This window comes from Pongo abelii, chromosome 6 (assembly GCF_028885655.2).
Source record: "Pongo abelii isolate AG06213 chromosome 6, NHGRI_mPonAbe1-v2.0_pri, whole genome shotgun sequence".
NCBI lineage: Eukaryota > Metazoa > Chordata > Mammalia > Primates > Hominidae > Pongo > Pongo abelii.
The window spans coordinates 104065708-104089778 of NC_071991.2; the positions used below are offsets into that span (position 1 = coordinate 104065708).

General features: G+C 40.9%; 1 protein-coding gene and 1 long non-coding RNA gene across 3 annotated transcripts in view; one reads left to right on the forward strand and one right to left on the reverse strand.

Moving 5' to 3' along the window:
• The window catches only part of PRKAR2B (protein kinase cAMP-dependent type II regulatory subunit beta), a 115678-nt gene that overhangs the window by 40896 nt on the left and 50711 nt on the right, over positions 1–24071 (forward strand). The gene's annotated exons all lie outside the window — the stretch shown is intronic.
• LOC129060679 (uncharacterized) lies at positions 5026–23815 on the reverse strand. The gene is made up of 2 exons (XR_008527584.1): positions 23726–23815; positions 5026–5249 (listed from the first exon to the last, which is right to left on the reverse strand). It is a non-coding gene; the product is annotated as an uncharacterized LOC129060679 (long non-coding RNA).

The following is a 24071-nucleotide window of genomic DNA, read 5'->3' on the forward strand; positions in this document are numbered from 1 at the left end:
AAGATCTACTTGTCTCTGTTTGTGTAACTTGGAATGGATGAGACCTGTCCTCTCAGCCATCTAAAAGCAATAATGTTAGATGCTCTATGATGATTTGGAAGAAGGTGAGGAGAGGGAGGAATATACAAGGGAGGTGGGCATGGATGGAGTGAAGGGTGGGAGGTGATGATTGTACTAATTTTCTGTGTTTTAATTTGAAATCATCTCCAACTTCCATATATTCAGCAAGAGTAAGTCAGAATACTTTTTTGGCCTTTTTGATGGTAAGGTCATGTTTCTCACTGTAAGGTTCAATTACCAAAATTTTTCCAAAATGTAATATTTATGAATCAATCTTTTTTTATAGTTGTGATTAGTGTATGCATATATGTTACATCATTAAAAAACTTTTATTGTAAAATTGATAAATGCTTATGGTAAGAAAGTCAAGTAGTACAGAAGAGTATAAAATGAAAACAAAGGGTTGTGTCTCTACAGTGTTCCCAGTCCCAGTCCTAAAAAATAGCCATACCTAATAGTTTGTTGTGTATTTCCTGGATGTTTTTATGCACATACATATTTAGTTGAAATTAAACTTATATCCAATTTTTTGAACATTGTCTTTTTCACTTAACAGTGTATTGTGTTCCATTTTCCATGACCTTACCTCTAAAGCTACCTCTTGCTTTTTAATCACATAAAGCCACCTCTTGCTTCTTAATACTTCTTAATGGTGTCCCATTATATGTGTGTATTGAAATGTATACAACAAGGGTATAACAAGGGTATTTAGGTTTTAGGTACAAATACCTGCATAATTTAGGTGCAAATACCTGCATAATTTTGCAAGTACATCTACAGGATGTATTTTTTAGAAGTGGAATTGCTTAATCAAAGCAGCATGAAATTTGAGCATGTGAAATTTGTATAGGCATTGTCAAATTGCCCTCTAAAACAGTATACTGATTCATACTCCCATCTTAGGTTCAACACAGTGTAAAACACTTGATATTACAGAGTTTTGAAATGTCTGTTAATTTGCTAGGTCAGTTATATTTCATTTGGCATTTCCTTATTTATGAGTGAAACATAGCTCCTTTTAATTGTTGACCATTTATATTTTCTTGTGTGAATTTCCTGTTAAATTTTTTTTTCTCTGATTTGTAAGTGTACAGATCTGAGGTTCAATGGCTTTGAGTTCAGATTTGGGCTTTACTACTAACTAGTTGATTGACCTTGAGAGGGTTGTTTAGTCTGAACTTCAGTTCATTATCCATAAAATGTGGTAGTAAGAGTGCCTAGCTCATAAGGTATGGTTAATGAGATAATGAATACAACATACTTAGCCAATTTCTTAAAGTATAGTGAGAATAGATGCTTGCTAGTAGCATTACTAATACTAGTAGGGTTTTTTTTTTTAATTAAAAGTAGAAATTTTCAGAAATGTCTTTTTTTTGTTTTTTTTTGTGTTGCTGAGGCTGGAGTGCAGTGGCATGATCTCAGCTCACCCCTAGGCTCAAGTGGTGCTCCCACCTCAGCCTCCCACAAGCTGGGACTACAGGTGTGCGCCACCATGCCAGGGTCATTTTTGCATTTTTTTGTAGATATGGGGCTTTGCCACATTGCCCAGGCTGGTCTTGAACTCCTGGAGCTCAAGTGATCTGCCAAGCTCGGCCTCCCAGAGTGCTGGGATTAGGCATGTGCCAACTCACCAGACCCGAAAATGTCTTTATAGCATCCATATGATCATTTGGTTTACTTTGTAAACATAATGATATGGTAAGTTTCAATAGATTATCTAATATCGAACTATCCTTATATTCCTGGAATGAACTCTGCTTGGTCATAGCATATTGATTATGTTCTTAAAATATAACTAACATATAACAACTATTGTTTAACACAAATTAAAACACATTTTTAAGATTATGTATATTTCATGGCTTTAAAATAATTACAGAATAGTTTTATAAAATTGCAATGAAACTTTTTCACACGTAGGAAAATGTTATATGTTCTATTATGTGCCTTTTAAGAACATATGCCTCTCTGAAATAGTATATTATTTTGACAGTCTAAGTCCTCTTACTTAAGATTGATTTTAGATTGAGAATCTAGCAGAAAAGTGAAATAAATACATAGAGAACATTTATGTAGTTCACATTTAGTGTTTTTTTTTTCTAAAAGCATTTTCATCCATCAAATATGGACTTTTTTCTTATTTCCTCTTTTTAAACTTGAAAAGTACTATATTAAGGGCGTTAGAAACATGGTGCTGCATAGGATAAAGATATTTCATTTTGAAAAAGAACTTGGGTTCCATTTTGCATACAAACTTTAATATAAATAGAACCTGGAATTCCAGTAAGAACCACTTTAAATAATCATAATAGCTACCATTTATTTAGAGCTTACTGTGAGCCAGGAGCTTTTCTAAGTGCTTTACATGTATTAAATCATTTTATTATTTAAGTGCAGCTCTATATGACAGGCACTGTTATTGTTCTGATGTTACCAGTAAGGAAACTAATCCAGAGAGGTTAAGTCCTTTCCCAGGCTTACACAGTGACTGATGGGCAGAGACTGGATTCAAATTCAGGCATTCTCTCTGTAATCCCAGTACTTTGGGAGGCTGAGGCAGGCGGATCGCATGAGCTCAGGAGTTTGAGAGCAGCCTGGGCAACCTGGTGAAACCCTGTTTCTTTTCCTTACTTTCTATTTGTGTTGCCACCACTCCAGTTATCACACACTTAGATTACTTATCTCTCTCGAATTAGCCTTCCTATTCTTTTCTCACTCACCTGGTACATCTCTGCCCTAACATCCCACATATGATAAAGTTTATACATTTTAATTTAATTTATACATTTTAACTCAGGGGCCTCAAGAACCTACAGTCTCAGGTACTCTGTTAACCCCATTTTCTATTATACCAGCCACAAACCCTCTCATATAACCAAGCTGTGGCTGCCTACTGTATACTAAACATTCATTGATTCACAGTATGTCATGTAATTCTCTCATCAGCTTTTAGATACTATTATTATTTCCATTTTAAAGAAACAAAAACTGAGGCACAGAGAAGTTAAGTAACTGGTCGAAGGAACCCACAGCTTATCAAGAGAGCAGTCAGAGTTTGAATCCAGTGAGCCACTCGTTGGACGTGGGTTCTTCAGCATGGTCTTTCATAGGGGCGGAAACCTCGTTCAGGTATCCTATGCAGTTATCTTGAATCAGAATCTGTGAGGTGATTTATTTATCTAGTGAGTGATGCCTAGCACCTATTTACATGGTCAGAGAATGCCTCTCTCAGGAGCTGACATTTCAGCCAAGGCCTGGGAAGCACCAGGTGGAGGGTGAGGGGAGAGGAGAGCATTCCAGGGAAAGGAGATGTTGTGTGCAAAGGTCTGGAGCTTATTCCCTCATTTGTCAGCAGTGTGAATGTTTATCTTTTTGACATCATTCTTACGTCTTTTGGCAGCTTAAGCCAAATATATCAATCTATTTTTTGAGATTTACTCCTCATGTGATTCTCAGTTGGCTTTTATTTTATTTTATATTTTATTTTATTTCGAGACACTCTTGCTCTGTTGCCCAGGCTGGAGTGCAGTGGTGTGATCTTGGCTCATTGCCGTCTCCTCTTCTTGGGTTCAGATGATCCTCCTGCCTCAGCCTCCTGAGGAGTTGGGGCTACAGGCGTGTGTTACCACGCCCGGCTAATTTTTGTAATTTTAGTAGACCCAGGATTTTGCCATGTTGGCCAGGCTGGTCTTGAACTCCTGGCCTCAAGTGTTCAGCCTGCGTTGGCCTCCCAAAGTGCTGAGATTACAGGCATGAGCCACTGCACCCAGCCGGAGGTAGGTTTTAATAATCATATTTTGGGAGGCCGAGGTGGGTGGATCGCCTAAGGTCAGGAGTGCGAGACTAGCCTGGCCAACATGGTAAAACCCCATCTCTACTAAAAATAGAAAAATTACCTGGGCACGGTGGCCTGTGCCTGTAATCTCTTCTACTCGGGAGGCTGAGGCAGGAGAATTGCTTGAACCTGGGAGGTGGAGGTTTCAGTGAGCCAAGATTGTGCCACTGCACTCCAGCCTGGGAAACAGAGCGAGACTCCATCTCAAAAACAAAAAAATAGTCACATTTTACACATGAGAAAAATTGAGACATAATACTTAGCAATGTGTAAAGGTCATATAATAAGTGACAGGAAAAAAATGGCAGAGATGGGATTATGCTTCAGTCTCTCTGAATTCTGCACTCTTTCCTCATACTGTTGATCAGTCATTCTAGATGTAACCATGGATAATAATTTATACTCCTCCCATAACAGATGGATTTATCTTCCTAACCAGGTTCTACATTAGTAGAGTTTAGGGACCCTGTTTAGTACTTGTCTCCCTCATAAACACCAACTACTGCGTTATATATAAATGGTCAGTAAATAAAAGTTGTTTCCATGTATCAGTTTTGCTAAAGCCAGAGGCATTTCAGACCATTTTTCCTATGGTAAAATAAAATTTTGATAGTTAAAAAGTTATTTGCAGGGTACATGCATCATTTTTCTAAAAACAATAAAGCTATTTATAAAGAAGTACCAGGCAGTGGTTCTGAAATTCATGGAACATAAAAACTAAATTAAAGATCTAAGGCCAACCTTACTTGTTTTGCAGATTATTCATTTGCTCAGCAAAATTTGTTGGAAGAGAATAATTTCAGTTTTGCAGACTATCATTTACATTCTCTACTAGCACAGATAAGCAGATAAAACAGTCATGGACACTCCTTTCAGAACCACACGTGATACCTGAGTTATGTGTCACCCATTTTGTGGCTATAATTCTATTGACTAGTCACTAGCATTTGAATCTGTCATCTTGCAAATACTACTTTCTTATCAATGACTGCCCTATGGTTTTATTCTTAGTTACTTTTGGTAACTGGTTGGATTGTCTTGTTTTCCTTGTCATGATCTTTTTGAACACGTATTCTTAACATCTGAATTCTCTTTGGTTGCAAGTGACTGCAATGTGCAAACACCTTGAATTCAATCAAGTGAAAAGGGGGTTTGTTGAGATGGCAGGGGCGTGGTTCACAGAATCACCAAGTCACAGCAAGGGTCGGAGTGCAGTTGGACTTCAGAAGCAACTGGAACGTGGTTTTGAACCCTGTTAGGAATCTCTCCATCTCTTGCCTCTGATTCTCTCTTGCCGTCAGCTACTTGTTCCATATGGTGAGGAGCATCGCCACTGCAGTTCCACGTTTTACAGCTGCAGCAAAAAAGAGGTGGACCTGACATCCCTTCTCATTCAAGGCTTCCCCAAAATCCCAGGAAAGCATTCTAATTAGCCCAGCCATCCTGGATTGACCTGGAAATTGTCTCATTTGCCCATATGGGGTCTGCTATGGCACAGGGCTCAGAAACCCTGACCTCACCTGGAGCTAATTTTGACTGACCCATGTCAGCTTATGAGAACCGTTATCTGCCAGCTGATTTTTAGTTTAGACTGGCTGCCCTGAAGAAGCCCTCTGTCTTTCTTTGCCAAAGGCAGTGTCTCTGTTGGTTCGCTGAGCTTCCTTTCCAGCCTAAGGGGACATCTGCAGTTTACTCAGCAAATTTGCAAATCTGAGAAAACTGACAATCCCTGAGCTTCTTGTGTGAGGGAAGCTCAAGTCACCTGTTTCACCACCTGCTGTGCAACTGCAGGTGACCCATTTGGATGTGTCTTTTTCTGTTGAGAAATATTACTGTTTATAACAGAATAATACTTAGAATGACAGGAAATAACAATACTAGACAAATGTTTCTCTTTAAAAGAATGGGACCACTATGTTGCATATCAGTTCTTCTAGCTACTAAAGGAAAAGGTCCCAAAAAAGAAATAATACTTTACATTTACACCACAAGTTTTTCAAAGAGATAAATTGGGAGGCTAAAGGTCACTGTCATCTTTCATCTTATGAACTGTTTTTTGATGTTATTTTCTTCAGAACATTAAGAGCAGCCAACCACCTGGTTCCCTCATTATGCAAAATTATTGCATTTAAAGAGCAGATTGGATGTTATTTCTAGGACTGTAAGCATTTCTAATTTGTAAGAGCACTGGTTTTTTTGGTGCAAAAAGGATCGTTTTTGGAATGATTATACTGTAATAACTGTAGAAGAGATAGTTTTATATGTGGTTGGTTGTGCTGTCACTTTAGTTACATTCAAAAGCATTTATAATTATTCACCCTTTGCAAGACATTCATATGTGCATTCTATGAGATTGCTAAAGGTAAGTAAGGTATAGTTTGTGCCCGAGTCCTAGAGGAGCTAAATGGGTATGATGCACTCTCCTCTGGGAGGAGAGTGCATCATGACAAATGTCACCTACCCTGATTCTACTAAACATATCCCACAGAGAGCACAAGCACAAAGGAGCTGCATGCACATTCCACTCAGTGAGTCTGTGCCCTGCAGTAGGTGGACAGTGAGAGCCTGTGAATGTGAATCTGCTGTTCCTGCGGCTCACTTGGTTCCTGCATGCCTCCCAGAGTGTGAACATTTCTAGGGCTTAAAGGTATCCATTTTCCATATAACATGGCGTCTAAATACAAGTCAGCAGTAACTTCTAGTGCTTAGAAGGAAAAGGCAATCAGTTTTAATGGTGGAAATGCCACTATTTTGGACTTCCTGTGGGACTATATGACAGTCTCCAGCAGTGGCTTCCTATGGGATTTTCAAGAATAACCTGGACGATAGAAGATTTTTGCCTCATATGTTGTTTAGAATTTATCCCCCATGTAAGATGAGAATCTACTGAGAGAGAAACATAAATAAGGTGTGTTCTGTGTTTCTACATAGAAGAGAGTATTTAATCCTAACTCATGTATTTATTTTGGGGAAAAGTGTCAGGGAGGATGTGGCATTTGAGCAGAGATTTGAGGGAAGAGAAGTATTTTTATAGGTGGGAATGGGTAGTGGAAGGAATAAATTTCCAATTGAGCAAACCATGTAAATTAATATGATGTTCAGGGAATAGTGAATAATAAGGTTTGGAATATGTGGGCTTTATTATAGGAAGAGGCCCTAAATATAGGTTTGGATCAGATTGTGGGGGAGGGTAGCCTTGAAAGCCACTGTCACTGTAAGAGTTTGGATTTTATTCTGTATGTGGTGGGGAACCATTAAGAGTGTGTGTGTGTATGTGTGTGTGTGTGTGTGTCAGAGAATGAAATTAGCAGATGTATCATTACCAGAAATGGTCAGGATAGAATCCTGAAGTTTTAAAATGGGTCTTTATAGTCCTCCCTATTCCTTTCATGGTGGTCATTATCCAGGAAGCAGCTGAAAGGAGATGATCTCTTTCAGGGGATAGCGGCATTTAAGGATTAAACACTCTTATTGAAGTGTGTGTGGACTAAGAGGAAATGAGGGACATAGACTATCAGCCCATTGTGCTGCTATTGCCTATATATTATATAGTTATAAACCTAACAATTCAGTGTTATAGTTGTTGCTTTATGAAATGTGATGTCTTAAGGAAATTAAGAGAAGAGCAAAAATTTATGTTTAGTCTTTTCTGTTTACTCACATACTTATTTAAAATTAAAAAATATTTGTCTATGTATTTTTATTACAATTTTAAACATAACATAAAATACACGATTTTTACCATTCTTAGGTGTATGGTTCCGTGGTATTAAGTACATTCACATTGCTGTGCACCCATTATCACCATCTATCCACAGAACTGTTTAATCTTCACAAACTGAAACTCTGTACCTGTTAAATACTTAACTCTTCATTCCGTTCTGTTCCCAGCCCTGGCAGCCAACATTCTTTCTGTCTCTTTGAATTTCAGTACTCTAGGCACCTCATAGACTAGGACTCATGCAATATTTATCCTTTGGTGACTGGCTTCTTTCACTTTGTGTAATGTTTTCAAGGTTCATTCATGTTGTAGCATGGGTGAGAATTTCCTTCCTTTTTAAGATGATATAATTTTCTATTATATGTAAATATCACATTTGTTTATTCATTCATGTGTTGATGGACACTTGGGTTGCTTCTGCCTTTGGCTATTGTGAGTAATGCTGATGTGAATATGGATGTACAGATATCTGTTTGAGTCTCTGCTTTCAGTTCTTTTAGGTATATACCCAGAAGTGGACTTGTTGAATCATGTGGTGATTCTGTTTATTTTTTTGAGGAACTGCTGTGCTGTTTTCCACGGTGCTGCACCATTTTACATTCCCACTAACAGTGCACAAGGGTTCCAGTTTCTCCACCTCTTTACCAATACTTGTTATTTTGATTTTTTGATAATAGCCAACCTAATGGGTATGAAGTATCTTACTGTGATTTTTACTTGTCTTTTTCTAATGACTTTGTGATATTGGAGAAATGTCTACTTAAGTCCAGTGCCCACTTTTTTTTTCTTTTTTTTTTTAAATTATACTTTAAGTTCTAGGGTACATGTGCACAACGTGCAGGTTTGTTACATACGTATACCTGTGCCATGTTGGTGTGCTGCACCCATTAACTCGTTATTTACATGAGGTATATCTCGTAATGCTATCCCTCCTCCCTCCCCCCACCCCACGACAGGCCCCGGTGTGTGATGTTCCGCACTCTGTGTCCAAGTGTTTTCGTTGTTCAGTTCCCACCTATGAGTGAGAACATAACGGTGTTTGGTTTTCTGTCCTTGTGATAGTTTGCTCAGAATGATGGATTCCATCTTCATCCATGTTCCTACAAAGGGCATGAACTCATCATTTTTTATAGCTGCATAGTATTCCATGGTGTATCTGTGCCACATTTTCTTAATCCAGTCTATCACTGATGGACATTTGGGTTGGTTCCAAGTCTTTGCTGTTGTGAATAGTGCCGCAGTAAACATATGTGTGCATGTGTCTTTATAGCAGCGTGTTTTATAATCCTTTGGGTAAATACCCAGTAATGGCATGGCTGGGTCAAATGGTATTTCTAGTTCTAGATCCTTGAGGAATCGCCACACTGTCTTCCACAATGGTTGAACTAGTTTACAGTCCCACCAACAGTGTAAAAGTGTTCTCATTTCTCCACATCCTCTGCAGCACCTGTTGTTTCCTGACTTTTTAATGATCGCCATTCTAACTGGTGTGAGATGGTATCTCATTATGGTTTTGATTTGCATTTCTCTGATGGCCAGTGATGATGAGCATTTTTTCATGTCTGTTGGCTGCATAAATGTCTTCTTTTGAGAAGTGTCTGTTCATGTTCTTTGCCCACTTTTTGATGGGGTTGTTTGAATTTTTTTCTTGTAAATTTGTTTAAGTTCTTTGTAGATTCTGGATATTAGCCCTTTGTCAGATGGGCAGGTTGTAAAAATTTTCTCCCGTTCTGTAGGTTGCCTGTTCACTCTGATGACAGTTTCTTTTGCTGTGCAGAAGCTCTTTAGTTTACTTAGATTGCATTTGTCTATTTTGGCTTTTGTTGCCATGCTTTTGCTGTTTTAGTCATGAAATATTTGCCCATGCCTATGTCCTGAATGGTATTGGCTAGGTTTTCTTCTAGATTTTTTATGGTTTTAGGTCTAACATTTAAGTCTTTAATCCATCTTGAATTAATTTTTGTATAAGGTGTAAGGAAGGGATCCAGTATCAGCTTTCTACATATGGCTAACCAGTTTTCCCAGCACCATTTATTAAATAGGGGATCCTTTCCCCATTGCTTGTTTTTGTCAGGTTTGTCAAAGATCAGATGGTTGTAGATGTGTGGTATTATTTCGGAGGGCTCTGTTCTGTTCCATTGGTCTGTATCTCTGTTTTGGTACCAGTCCCATGCTGTTTTGGTTACTGTAGCCTTGTAGTATAGTTTGAAGTCAGGTAGCGTGATGCCTCCAGCTTGGTTCTTTTGACTTAGGATTGTCTTGGCAATGCAGGCTGTTTTTTGGCTCCACCTGAACTTTAAAGTAGTTTTTTCCAGTTTTTGAAGGAAGTCACTGGTAGCTTGATTGGGATGGCATTGAATCTGTGAATTACCTTGGGCAGTATGGCCATTTTCATGATATTGATTCTTCCTATCCATGAGCATGGAATGTTCTTCCATTTGCTTGTGTCCTCTTTTATTTCATTGAGCAGTGGTTTGTAGTTCTCCTTGAAGAGGTCCTTCATGTCCCTTGTAAGTTGGATTCCTAGGTATTTTATTCTCTTTGAAGCAGTTGTGAATGGGAGTTCACTCATGATTTGGCTCTCTGTTTCTATGTTATGGGTGTATAAGAATGCTTGTGATTTTGCACATTGATTTTGTATCCTGAGAGTTTGCTGAAGTTGCTTATCAGCTTAAGGAGATTTTGGGCTGAGATGATGGGGTTTTCTAAATATACAGTCATGTCATCTGCACATAGGGACAATTTGACTTCCTCTTTTCCTAGTCGAATACCCTTTATTTCTTTCTCCTGCCTGGTTGCCCTGGCCAGAACTTCCAACACTATGTTCAATAAGAGTGGTGAGAGGGCATCCCTGTCTTGTGCCAGTTTTCAAAGGGAATGCTTCCCGTTTTTGCCCATTCAGTATGATATTGGCTGTGGGTTTGTCATAAATAGCTCTTATTATTTTGAGATACGTTCCATCAATACCTAGTTTATTGAGAGTTTTTAGCATGAAGGACTGTTGAATTTTGTCAAAGGCTTTTTCTGCATCTATTGAGATAATCATGTGGTTTTTGTCTTTGGTTCTGTTTATATGATGGATTATGTTTATTGATTTGCATATGTTGAACCAGCCTTGCATCCCAGGGATGAAGCCCACTTGATCTTGGTGGATAAGCTTTTTGATGTGCTGCTGGATTCAGTTTGTGAGTATTTCGTTGAGGATTTTTCCATCGATGTTCATCAGGGATATTGGTCTAAAATTCTCTTTTTTTGTTGTGTATCTGCCAGGCTTTGGTATGAGGATGATGCTGGCCTCTTAAAATGAGTTAGGGAGGATTCCCTCTTTTTCTATTGATTGGAATAGTTTCAGAAGGAACGGTGCCAGCTTCTCTTTGTACCTCTGGTAGAATTTGACTGTGAATCCATCTGGTCCTGGACTCTTTTTGGTTGTTAGGCTATTAATTATTGCCTCATTTTCAGAGCCTGTTATTAGTCTTTTCAGGGATTCAACTTTTTCTTCATTTAGCCTTGGGAGGGTGTATGTGTCCAGGAATTTGTCCATTTCTTCTAGGTTTTTTAGTTTATTTGCCTAGAGGTGTTTGTAGTATTCTCTGATGGTAGTTTGTATTTCTGTGGGATTGGTGGTGATATCCCCTTTATCATTTTTTATTGCATCTATTTGATTCTTCTCTCTTTTATTCTTTATTAGTCTTGCTAGCGGTCTGTCAGTTTTGTTGATCTTTTCAAAAAACCAGCTCCTGGATTCATTGATTTTTTTTTAAGAGTTTTTTTGTGTCTCTATCTCCTTCAGTTCTGCTCTGATCTTAGTTATTTCTTGCCTTCTGCTAGCTTTTGAATGTGTTTGCTCTTGCTTCTCTAGTTCTTTTAATTGTGATGTTAGGGTGTCAATTTTAGATCTTTCCTGCTTTCTCTTGTGGGCATTTAGTGCTATAAATTTCCCTCTACACACTGCTTTAAATGTGTCCCAGAGATTCTGGTATGTTGTGTCTTTGTTCTCGTTGGTTTCAAAGAACATCTTTATTTCTGCCTTCATTTCGTTATGTACCCAGTAGTCATTCTGGAGCAGGTTGTTCGGTTTCCATGTAGTTGAGCGGTTTTGAGTGAGTTTCTTAATCCTGAGTTCTAGTTTGATTGCACTGTGGTCTGAGAGACAGTTTGTTATAATTTCTGTTCTTTTACACTTGTTGAGGGGTGCTTTACTTCCAACTATGTGGTCAATTTTGCATTAAGTATGATGTGGTGCTGAGAAGAATGTATATTCTGTTGATTTGGGTGGAGAGTTCTGTTGATGTCTATTAGGTCTGCTTGGTGCAGAGCTGAGTTCAATTCCTGGATATCCTTGTTAGCTTTCTGTCTCATTGATCTGTCTAATGTTGACAGTGGGGTGTTAAAGTCTCCCATTATTATTGTGTGGGAGTCTAAGTCTCTTTGTAGGTCTTTAAGGGCTTGCTTTATGAATCTGGGTGCTCCTGTATTGGGTGCATATACATTTAGGATAGTTAGCTCTTGTTGAATTGATCCCTTTACCATTAAGTAATGGCCTTCTTTGTCTCTTTTGATCTTTGTTGGTTTAAAGTCTGTTTTGTCAGACACTAGGTTTGCAACCCCAGCTTTTTTTTGTTTTCCATTTGCTTGGTAGATCTTCCTCCATCCCTTTATTATGAAGCTATGTGTGTCTCTGCATGTCAGATGGGTCTCCTGAATACAGCACACTGATGGGTCTTGACTCTTTATCCACTTTACCAGTCTGTGTCTTTTAATTGGAGCATTTAGCCCATTTACATTGAAGGTTAATATTGTTATGTGTGAATTTGATCCTGTCATTATGATGTTAGCTGGTTATTTTGCTTGTTAGTTGATGTAGTTTCTTCCTAACATGGATGGTCTTTACAATTTGGCATGTTTTTGCAGTGGCTGGTACCGGTTGTTCCTTTCCATGTTTAGTGCTTCCTTCAGGAGCTCTTATAAGGCAGGCCTGGTGGTGACAAAATCTCTCAGCATTTGTTTGTCTGTAAAGGATTTTATTTCTCCTTCACTTACGAAGCTTAGTTTGGCTGGACATGAAATTCTGGGTTGAAAAATCTTTTCTTTAAGAATGTTGAATATTGGCCCTCATTCTCTTCTGGCTTCTAGAGTTTCTGCCAAGAGATCTGCTGTTAGTCTGATGGGCTTCCCTTTGTGGGTAACCCGACCTTTCTCTCTGGCTGCCCTTAACATTTTTTCCTTCATTTCAACTTTGGTGAATCTGACAATTATGTGTCTTGAAGTTGCTCTTCTCGAGGAGTATCTTTGTGGCGTTGTCTGTATTTCCTGAATTTGAATGTTGGCCTGCATTGCTAAGTTGGGGAAGTTCTCCTGGATAATATCCTGAAGAGTGTTTTCTAACTTGGTTCCATTCTCCCTGTCACTTTCAGGTACAACAATCAGACGTAGATTTGGTCTTTTCACATAGTCCCATATTTCTTGGAGGCTTTGTTCATTTCTTTTTACTCTTTTTTCTCTAAACTTGTCTTCTTGCTTCATTTCATTCATTTGATCTTCAATCACTGATACCCTTTCTTCCACTTGATCAAATTGGCTACTGAAGCTTGTGCATGCGTCACGTCGTTCCCGTGCCATGGTTTTCAGCTCCATCAGGTCATTTAAGGTCTTCTCTGCACTGTTTATTCTAGTTAGCCATTCATCTAATCTTTTTTCAAGGTTTTTAGCTTCTTTGCATTGGGTTTGAACATCCTCCTTTAGCTTGGAGAAGTTTGTTATTACTGATCCTCTGAAGCCTTCTTCTCGCAACTCATCAAAGGCATTCTCTTTCCTGCTTTGTTCCATTGCTGGCGAGGAGCTGCATTCTTTTGGAGGAGAAGAGGCGCTCTGATTTTTAGAATTTTTAGCTTTTCTGCTCTGGTTTCTCCCCATCTTTGTGGTTTTATCTACCTTTGGTCTTTGATGATGGTGACATACAGATGGGGTTTTGGTGTGGGTGTCCTTTCTGTTTGTTAGTTTTCCTTCTAACAGTCAGGACCCTCAGCTGCAGGTCTGTTGGAGTTTGCTGGAGGTCCACTCCAGACCCTGTTTGCCTGGGTATCACCAGCGGAGGCTGCAGAACGCAAATATTGCAGAATGGCACATGTTGCTGCCTGATCCTTCCTCTGGAAGCTTCGTCTCATAGGGGCACCCGGCTGTATGAGGTGTCAGTTGGCCCCTACTGGGAGATGTCTCCCAGTTAGGCTACTCGGGGTTCAGGAACCCACTTGAGGAGGCAGTCTGTCCATTCTCAGATCTTAAACTCCGTGCCCAGAGAACCACTACTCTCTTCAAAGCTGTCAGACAGGGACGTTTAAGTCTGCAGAAGTTTTTGCTGCCTTTTGTTCAGCTATGCCCTGCTGCAAGAGGTGAGGTCTACAGAGGCAGGCAGGCCTCCTTGAGTTGCGGTGGGCTCCACCCAGTTTGAGCTTTGTTACCTACTCAAGCGTCAGTAATGGCGGATGCCCCTCCCCCAGCCTCGCTGCCACCTTGCAGTTTGATCTCAGACTGCTGTGCTGGCAGTGATCGAGGCTCTGTGGGTGTTGGACCCTCCGAACCTGGCACGGGGTATAATGTCCTGGTATGCCGTTTGCTAAGACTGTTGGAAAAGCGCAGTATTAGAGTGGGAGTGTCCTGATTTTCCAGCTACTGTCTGTCACGGCTTCCCTTGGCTAGGAAAGGGAATTCCCTGACCCCTTGTGCTTCCCAGTTGAGGCGATGCCCCACCCTGCTCCGTGGGCTGCACCCACTGTCCAACAAGCCCAAGTGAGATGAACCCTGTACCTCAGTTGGAAATGCAGAAATCACCCATCTTCTGCATCGCTCACCCTGGGAGCTGTAGACTGGAGCTGTTCCTATTCGGCCATCTTGCATGAAAAATCTTTTTTTTTTTTTTTTTTTTTTTTTTTTTGAGATGGAGTCTCGCTCTGTTGCCCAGGCTGGAGTGCAGTGGCACCATCTCGGCTCACTCCAACCTCCGCCTCCTGGGTTCATGCCATTCTCCTGCCTCAGCCTCCTGAGTAGCTGGGACTACAGGCGCTCGCCACCATGCCTGGCTAATTTTTTGTATTTTTAGTAGAGATGGGGTTTCACCATGTTAGCCAGGATGGTCTCAATCTCCTGACCTCATGATCCGCCTGCCTTGGCCTCCCTAAGTGTTGGGATTACAGGCATGAGCCACCGTGCCCAGCCAGTCCTGTGCCCACTTTTAAATTGGGTTGCTTGTTTTTGTTGTTGTTGTTGTTGTTGAGTTGTAGGAGTTCTTTATATAGTCTAGATATTAATCCCTTGTCAGATACATGGTTTCTAAATATTTTATATCATTCTGTGGGTCAGATATTTACCCTTTCTGGTGCTGTTTATTTCTTCCTGTAGATTTGAGTTACTATCTAGTATCATTTCCTTTTAGCCTGAAAGAGTTCCTTTAATTTCTTGTTAGGTGCATTTGCTAGCTGCAAATACTCCTAGTCAGTGTTATCTATCTGGACATGAGTTCATTTCACTGTCCTTGTTAAAAGATAGTTTTGCTAGTTAGAGAATTCTTGGGGAATAGTTTTTTCTATTAGCACTTTGAATTTTCTATCTGGGCATGAGTTTATTTCACTGTCCTTGTTAAAAGATAGTTTGGCTAGATAGAGAATTCTTGGGCAATAGTTTTTTCAGTTAGCACTTTGAATATACCATCTCACTACCCTCTGACTTCCATTGTTTCTGATGAGCAGTTAGTAATTGTTTTGTTGTTCCGCTGTATGAAATAAATCATTTTTCTCTTACTGCTTTGACAATTTTCTCTGGTTTTGAGTTTAACAGTTTGATTAAAATGTGTGTGGGTGTGGATTTCATTGTGTTTATTCTATGCTGAGGTTCATTGAACTTCTGGAATCTGTACATAAATGTTTTTGTAAAATTTGGAAAGTTGTTGGCCATTTTATTCTAACATTTTTCTTTGCTTCTTTCTCTGTTTCCATTTTTTATGGAACTTCTATTATACTTAGGCTAGTATACTTGATGTCTCACAGATATCTAAGACTGTCCATTTTTATTCATTCTTTTTTTCCGTTTTTCAAATTGAATAGTTTCCCTTAATCTATCATCAGGTTCCTGATTCTTTCTTTTGCCACTTCAAATCTCTTGAGCCCACCTAATGAGTTTTTCATCTCTGTTATTGCGCTTTTCAACTCCAGAACTTCCTTTTTTTTTTAGAATTTCTCTCTTTATTGAGGTTCTGTATTGAGTCATTGTTGTTACTCTTTGATTGATTAAACCTGATTTCCTTTAGCTCTGTGAACATATTTATAATAGCTGACTTGAAATTGAAATCTTTGCTAAGTCTAACGACTGGGCCCAATTGTAGATCATATCTGTTGACTGCTTTTTTCTGGAATATGTATCACACTTCCTGTTTCTCTGCATGTCTTACAAGTTTGCTGAGGACTGGACATTTTAGATTATATATTGTAGCAGTTCTGGATTCTGATTTCCTCTCTCTTCAGGTTGTTGCTTTTTTTTTTTTTTTTTTTTTTTTGTAACTTGTCTGTACTAAATCTGTATGCTCTGTCTTTGCCATGGTATGTGGCTGCTAATGTTTCTGCTTTTTGTTTGTTTGTTTTTATTTTTAACCCTGGCCTCTCAAGGTTAGCCCCTGTGTCTTCGTGATGCAGTGACCAGTGATTGGTCAGGTTGTAAGGGCAATGGGACTTGTGTGAGTTTGGGGGCATATTCAAATTTTAGGCAGTTTTCAAGTATACTAGCTTTTACTTTCTGCCAAGCTAACTCATACCTCCTCTAAGTGCGCTGTAGCCACCTGGACAGCCTAGAGATATGTAGAGGGCGAGGGCATTGCCCAGTTTCTCCTTCCTACCCACACAGCCTTCCAGGCAGCCATGGATGCTTGGAGAATTTATCAAGTGCCTCCGTGTCTGCCTCATTTTCTGTTAAATTTCTGGGTAGTTCACTGCAGCCAGGACCAAGCGTCAGGCTATCTAATTCTCTAGGCTTCCTGCTTGTTTGTTGGTTTTTTGGTTTTGTTTCGTTTTTGCTTTTCTTGTGTTCTCTCAATCAAGTTAGCCTCTTCCTGCAAAGCTGGTAGAACCACCATGCTGACCAACCTGGCGGGTGAGGGATTGCAGCCCGAGGCAAGAATGCCATGGGCTACCACTGTCCTAACTCAAAATCAGTAGTTATTTTTATGAATAAATGCTTAATTTGTTGTATGCTTTTGGTTGATTTCCAGATCCCTGATTCTTTTTCTTTTTTCTTTTCTTTTTTTTTTTTACAGTTTTATTTAGTTTCCTCATTGCCTTTTGAGATGAGGACTGACCATGCTCCTCATTCTGCTATATTGTACTTCTAAAGATAGTTTCAAGTAACCAAGGTGAGACAGGAGATCAACAAGACTTATTTTCACCAGTCTGCTGATCAGAACACGATATAGTAAAAAAAAAAAAAAAAAAAAACAAAAAAAAAACCAAGTTGGGCACGGTGGCTCACGCCTGTTATCCCCGCACTTTGGGAGGCTAAGGCAGGTGGATCATGAGGTCAGGAGTTCAAGATCAGCCTGGCCAAGACGGTGAAACCCCGTCTCTACTAAAAATACAAAAAATTAGCTGGGCGTGGTGGCACACGCCTGTAATCCCAGCTACTCCGGAGCCTGAGGCAGAGAATTGCTTAAACCTGGAGGGGCAGAGGTTGCAGTGAGCCGAGATTGCGCCACTGTACTCCAGCCTGGGTAACAGAGCAAGACTTCGTCTCAAAAAAAAAAAAAACAACTAGAACTAGGAATTATAATATATTTGCATAAGACACTCCAACCAGCACCAAGACAGTTTACAAATGTGCCATGGCAATGACCTGGAAGTTACCTTATATGGTTCTGGGAACTCCCCACCCCTTTTCTAGAAAGTTTGTGAATAACCCACCGTTTATTTAGCGTATAATTAAGAATGGGTATAAATACAGCTATCCTTGCAGGTTGCTCTGGGCCACTCTGCCTGTGGGATAGCCCTGCTCTGTCTATGGAGCAGCCATTCGGCTATACGCTGTTGCTCTAATAAATTTGGTTTCTTTCATTGTCAGCTTGCTCTTGAATTGTTTCTTGAGCAAAGCCAAGAGCCCTGCCAGAGTGAGCCCCAATTTTGCGGTTCACCAGCATTATTAGGTTTTCCTCATTTTCATCAAGAATATATTTATAATCAGGAAGAAAAGATTTTTTTGTTTGTTTGTTTGTTTGAGACAGAGCCTCACTCTGTCACCCAGGCTGGAATGCAGTGGCGCCATCTCAGCTCATTGCAACCTCTGCCTCCGGGGTTCAGGTGATTCTCCGGCCTCAGCCTCCTGAGTAGCTGGGATTACAGGCACCCACCACCATGCCTAGCTAATTTTTGTATTTTTAGTGGAGACAGGGTTTCACCATGTTGCCCAGGTGGGTCTTGAACTTCTGACCTCAGGTGATCTGCCCGCCTCGGCCTCCCAAAGTGTTGGGATTACAGGTGTGAGCCACCATGCTCGGCTGAAAGAAATATTTTTTCAAAATATATTACTGCACAACTCCCTTAAACATTCATATCTCAAAAAAGATAATTATAAAATTCTCTGAAACGTTCATATCTCAAACATAAGAAGGGATTAAAACAAAAATGTTTTCTTGCTAATAGTCTTTCTTTTAAATGTATCTAATCGCTTTTCAAAATTACTTTTAAAATTTAATACTTTCTAAAAATATACAACTTCTGTAATTATCAGAATCAAGGCACTAAAATTTCTTGGGAAATAGGAAAAAATTTCATTAACAATGTTATAGTAAAACTGAGAACTTTATTTCTAATAAAAATTAAAACATTCACTTAAAAAGAAATATTGAGCCAGCGTCTACCTCACTCTTGTAATAATATAGTTTCCTCTGTACCTTTGATGCAGGCAAACCCCAGGGTTCTACCAGTTTGGCTGCAAGAGGAAGCTGATTTGATTGAGAGAACACAAGAAAAGCACACACATACACACAAATACAGCCCCTGCCCAGCAGCACCATTGGTTACAGTGACCTGGGTGACAGACATGCAGGAAGTCTAGAAGCTCAGATAGCCTGAGGCTGGGTCCTGGCTGCCGCAAACAGACAAGCAAACTAACCAGAAATTTAACAAGAAATGAGACAGTCACAGAGGCACTTGATAAACTCTACAAGCATCCATGACGTATAATTGTTATGACATGTAATTGTCCCAAGGTAGAGTTACTGGCTTTTTCTATCGGTAGAGTGGTGGTGGCCATAGGTTGCAAGCATCCTGGCCTCCCAGCTGCCACCTGGTCTAGCTGTTTAAAGTAGTAAGCCAGTGGTCTAGGATTATTCCTGAATCTTTCAGTTGGAACACCCAAAGCTGTTCCTTGTTTTTCAGCCACATAAAGATTGCTGGATCAATCCATTAGGAATGCCTGTTAGCAGGTTCTGTCTCAATTTAAAGGCTCCTGATTATTCCCTTTTAGAGCTTCATAGAGTGGTTTTGCTATGAACCCAAACCTGGGCATCCAAATCTGACAGAATCCAGCCATTCTCCCCACAATTTTTTTTTCTTCTCCTTTTTTGAGACGGAATCTCACACTGTTGGTCCAGGCTGGAGTGCAGTGGCACGATCTCGGCTCACTGCAACCTCCGCCTCCTGGGCTCAAGCAGTTCTCCTGCCTCAGCCTCCCAAGTAGCTAGGACTACAGGTGCATGCCGCCATGCCTGGCTAATTTTTTTTTGTATTTTAGTAGAGATGGGGTTTCACTGTGTTGCCCAGGCTGGCCTCGAACTCCTGAGCTCAGGCAGTTCGCCCGCCTCTGCCTCCCAAAGTGTTGGGATTACAGGCATGAGCCACTATGCCTGCCCTCCCCGCCTCAAAAAAATTCCTAATTGTTTCTTAGTTTCGCGGGGCTGGAGTGCCAGATTGAATTCTTTTCATTCCTGGGCTGAGTCCTTGTCCCAAGGGTGAGAATGTATCCCATGTATTTAACTTTTTGGACAGAAATTTGGGCCTTGTTGGGGGGGGGCATACTCAATACTCTCATTTCCCCACAAAATTAAGGACCTGTATTGTATTTTTTTCAGAGTCCTCCCTAGTAAGGCTGAAAATTAATACGGTCATTCACATGTTGTAGGAGGGATCCATTTATTAAGCTGTAGTTACCTTATTTTTTTTGCCAATGCATTTTCAAAGAAATGAGGATTATCCCTAAAACCTTGAGGGAGGACAGTCCAGGTAAACTGAAATGTAGCATGAGTGTCTGCATTAGTCTATTCAAAAGCAAAAATACACTGGAAATATAGTGGGAGTCTGGGTGCAAATGTGTACTGAAGAAAGCACTCCTTAAGTCTAATACCATGAATCAGTTAGCATTTTCAGTGGTCAATATTGTGTAAGGATTAGGAGCTATTGGAGCTATTAGAAACTAGTAGGAGTCCTTGTGTAAGGACTGGGAGTACTGCTTCATTAACTGCCCTCAGATACTAAATTAATCTCTTTTCCTCATTTGACTTACTTACGGGCAAAATAGGGATGTTACATGGGTACTGACAGGGCCAGTCAGTACTTTAAAGTCTATACTTTAAAAGCTTTACTGTCGGGGGTTGTGTGCCCCATTGTGTTTCTGGTCTCAAAAATTATTGTTTTTTTCCGTGGTAACCAACATTGAGTTTTAAAGAAAACTGGAGTGGGGGTACATTAGCAGCTCTACCGGGAACTTCCATGTCTGAAACAGAGGACTACTTGAGAAGTGATATGCAGTGGAAGGAGGTCTTTTCTTTCCCTGTATGAAGGCAAGCGCTTAGAGCTAGAAGTAGTATTCCTGCCTGGCCTATTGCATTTTTATGAGGCTCTCCTAATTGAACTGTGGCCTGTAAGTGGGAACCTAAGTCTCTTCCCAGTAAAGGAATAAGACACTTAGGCATAAGCAAGAACCTGTGGGAAAATGTATGGTCCCACATGGTACAACCAAAGGAGTGTGTGAATCTCCTAATTTTTGGCTGGTCATGAATCCCAGTTATGGTACTGAGAAATGGGTCAGCACTGAGAAGGCTGCTCCCTTGTCTAGTAAGAACTCAGTATCCTTGCCTGCTACATCAAGGGCTATCTGAGGCTCCTCTGTGGAGATGGTAAGGTGTCCCTGGGAACTGTGGGGAACCTTGGGGCCTGTCAGTCCTCTATTCTCTTAGCCATTATGGGTTTGGGTGGCCTTTGGAGCCTGGGGTAGTCCTTTTTCCAGTGACCCTCTTAGTGACAGTAGGCACACTGATTCTGGCTACAGGACCAGCAAGTCAGGGGCTCTTGTCTGGGCATTCCAGACACTGATCTTGCAACACTTCCTTGAGATGGATAACCCTGAGGCAGAAGAGTGCTTAAGGCAGTTGTGAACGATTGTACTTTTTGGCCATTTCTTTTGTTTTTTTTTCTGCCTGCTTTGACTGTCCCTATTTTTGTAAACTCCAAAGGCCATGTTTAAGAGTTAGCTCATGGGGGGTTGAGGTCCTATTTCTGCCTATTGTAGCTTCCTCCTAATGTCAGGGGCAGATTGAGTGATAAAATGCATACCAAGGATAGCTCACCCTTTCGGGGAATCTGGGTCTACATTAGTGTATTTCCTGAGTGCCTCAACTAAACAGCCCTGGAACAGAGAGGGATTTTATTCTTCTCCTGAGTTACTTCTCTAACCTTCTCATAATTAACTAGCCTAACCACACACTTCTCCATACCTTTTGTTAAACAAGTTGCCATGTGATTTCTGCATTTAAGGTCTTGGGAACCCCTCTGGTAGTCCCACTAAAGGTCTGGATCTGGAACTGCATCTCACCCCACAAGAAAAATGGCATGGCCTTGGTTATAAGTGGCCACTCCATCTGCATATTCATGGACAGTACCCAGAATCCTTTGTTTATCCTCTACCGTACATCAGATGGACAATAATATTTGCAACTCATGTCAATTTAAGTCGAAAGACTTGGCCAACTTAATAAACTCCTCTATAAACTTCTCTGGATCCTCCAAAAACTGACCAAATTTCTCCTTGCATAAAGCCAAATCACACATAGAAAAAGGTACATGTTTGTAGACTGTCCCTCCATCTCCGTCAGCTACCTCCTGCAAGGGATGCAGGTTTGATTTTGGGGGCTGATATGAGGCCCCACTCCTGGTGGCACTGGTTGGATGCACTTCCTTGGGCAGTCGGGGGTATAGGCTGAGGCTAGCTGTAAAAGCCGGAGGGGTGTTTGATGACTTTGGGGGTAGAATCTTGCACTGGAGAACTGGCAGGGGGGCCTCAGAATCAAGGGACTGAGGGGGCTCCCAGGAGAGAGAGTGTGGCCCTTCTAGGTGGAGTGGCTAGAAGGAGATAATCTAGGATCTCTGGTGTGGCTTCTTGGTGCCTGGAAGTAACATGAGCTAGACACATCCTACAGTTGTCACTTAAGTCAAGATCCTGATAAAATGCCATAAAAGCCTGTACATAAGGGGCCTCTCCTCATTTTTCCTCTTTTTTACAGAGTAAGTCCAATTGTAAAATAGTATCACAATGTAAAGAACCATTTATAGGTTGGGTGCGGTGGCTCATGCCTGTAATCCCAGCGTTTTGGGAGGCTGAGGTGGGTGGATCACCTGAGGTCAGGAGTTCGAGACCAGCCTCGCCGACATGGTGAAACCCTGTCTCTACTAAAATTACAAAAATTAGCCGGGCATGGTGGCGGGTGCCTGTAATCCCAGCTACTCGGGAGGCTGAGGCAGGAGACTCACTTGAACCCGGGAGGCGGAGGTTGCAGTGAGCCAAGATGGCGCCATTGCGCTCCAGCCTGGGCGACAGAGTGAGACTCCATCTCAAAAAATAAAAATAAAAAAAGCCATTTTTAGGCCAAATTTCTTGGTTTTCCAATTTGTATTGGACCCAAGTGGTATTGCTAAACTAAAGAAAGTTAGTTTCTTTTTAAGCCATTTAATTTGAATTTGCTTCAGTTGCCTAAAAAGCACCCTAGCAATGAGTCCTCTGGGATGCTTGCCGTTGTCCCCCTAACAGGGATCTCTGCTAGACAGTAGTACAAATGCCATCAATTCCTGAGAGCCTGAGTACAGTTAGGGTGTGACGAAAGTGAATTATGAGGTATGAATGGGTAGTGAAGTGATCACTGCATCCACCGGCAAGCAGAATATGACAAAAGAGGTGTTTTTTTAAGACAGAGTCTCACTTTGTCACCAGGCTGGAGTGCAGTGGCGTGATCTTGGCTCACTGTAGCCTCTGCCTCCTGGGTTCAAGCGATTCTCCGGCCTCAGACTCCCGAGTAGCTGGGACTATAGGTGCGCGCCACCATGCCCAGCTAATTTTTGTATTCTTAGTAGAGACGGGGTTTTACCACGTTGGCCAGGATGGTCTCCATCTCTTGACCTCGGGATCTGCCTGCCTCGGCCTCCCAAAGTGTTTGGATTACAGGCGTGAGCTGCTGTGCCCGGCCAAGAGGTGTTTTAATAAGCAAAGTGTAGAAGGATAGGTAAAATAGAGTGACAGGATTCTCATAGTTTGAATTCCAAAAAAGACACAGAAAGAGGAGGCTGAAAATGATCAGTATGACAAAGACCAACAACCCTAACAGGGTGCCAAATGCTGAAAAACCTGGAACATGAAATGCCAAAAAACCCAGAGCATCCAGGAGTTGGCCCATCAGGAACCCCAAAGGCATAAGACCTAACACAGTTGGGGCCACTGGACAACATGACTCTGGCATCCCAAAGTTAGCACAACAGGGGACTTCTGAAAATTACCAAAAGAGGATTCAAAACAGACTAAGAAAGTGTCCCGACTTACATAGAATAGAAACAATTGCTCAGATAGCCAAAGCAAAGACTACAGATGTGAAAGAAAACAAAATAAGCATTAGAGTAAAACAGCCATTTATTAGAGACTAAAGAGACAAAAAGACTTGAGAGAAAGGGTGACAAGGATATGGCAGGCGTGCTCCTGTCTGGGGCGCCCAAATGATAGGGGATGATGAACTACCAAGCCAGAGGCCTTGTTCCCTCTTCTTGGTTCACCCAAAAAGATCAATGTCAAGGGGGAACAGAGGGGAGACTCACCTGTCCTTGGAAGTCATATGGTGTTGACTGGTCTTAATTTGGTGTCTGAGTGAAGGTTTCCCTCAGGTTCCCTTAGATTATTAGTCGCCAGGAATGATGATTGGCTCTAAAAAGAGCCTTTGGCTCACGTACAGCTCTACAGCCTGATAGAGTTAGAGCTCCATAGTGTTATAGCTCCAGAGCCCCAATTTTTACTGAGCCCCTTTGTCATGTTCATCTTGTTCAGTGTTGTTTCTTCCTTCATGGTTGCCAGGCTGATATAGGCGAACCCCAGAATTGGGGCTCACCCTGGGAGAGTTCTTGGCTTTGCTCAAGAAACAATTCAAGAAAAGCAAGTTTCTTACAG